Genomic DNA, 994 nt, shown 5'->3' with positions numbered 1-994 from the left:
TGCACGGATGTTGTTTAAGTTACGGGTCGAAATTCGGGCAAAATCATTTCATTGGTCGATGACATATTAAATGTTTTCACAAAACAAAGAAGCATACAAACAATATAGCATTCAACAGGTACATTTGTTTATAAACATGTTTGACACATAGCCACCATATTAACACATACTCGTCTGTTGTTTTCGACCAATGAAATGATTTTGCATGAATTTTGACCCGTGACTTCCACAAAAGTTCGTTACGTCATCGACCAATGAAATGATTTTGCACGGATTTTGACCCGTGACTTCCACAAAAGTTCGTTACGTCATCGACCAATGAAATGATTTTGCACGGATTTTGACCCGTAATTACCACAACTGCTGTGCTCGGCAGAATGTTTTAAGTATCATAACGATTATTTAATTCGACTGCAAAAAAAATAAATTGAACAAAAAATGTGTAAGTATGAAACATCATCTACTATTTTGTGTCTTCCGCTATACAGGGTTCCAACAGATAATCTATTATTTCGTAAACAAAACAACAAAATAGATACTTGAGAAATAAGAAAATCGAACCAAAATGGCGAGTGGTGGACGTTGTATCTTTTGTATAGTAGGGATCGAAATTGTTGGTTTATGTAAATACACGTTAAATGGCAACACAATTGTGATGTATGAAGAGAGTAAACTCAAATGTTGCGGAAATATATACAATTTACCACTATACACAAAATGTACTTGTGTATACTTATCTAGAAATAGCTTAGGCCTACATTGATTTACCAATACACAACAACTTTATGTGTCAAGTGCCTGTGATATGTATAGGATATTAAAGGCATACTGTCACGCATTTAAGGACCTTATTTCTCTAAAAATGGATTATAAATAAAAAATACATTAATCGTTGGAAACCAAATCTAGCTATCGCATCATCGTAACTGAACCATAATGGAGTGAAATCCATGTCATCCCTCTGAGCAATTTTAGTTTTTGAATTATAGACCAT

This window comes from Gigantopelta aegis, chromosome 13, assembly GCF_016097555.1.
Source record: "Gigantopelta aegis isolate Gae_Host chromosome 13, Gae_host_genome, whole genome shotgun sequence".
Taxonomy (NCBI): domain Eukaryota; kingdom Metazoa; phylum Mollusca; class Gastropoda; order Neomphalida; family Peltospiridae; genus Gigantopelta; species Gigantopelta aegis.
Note: the sequence above shows the minus strand (reverse complement) of the source record.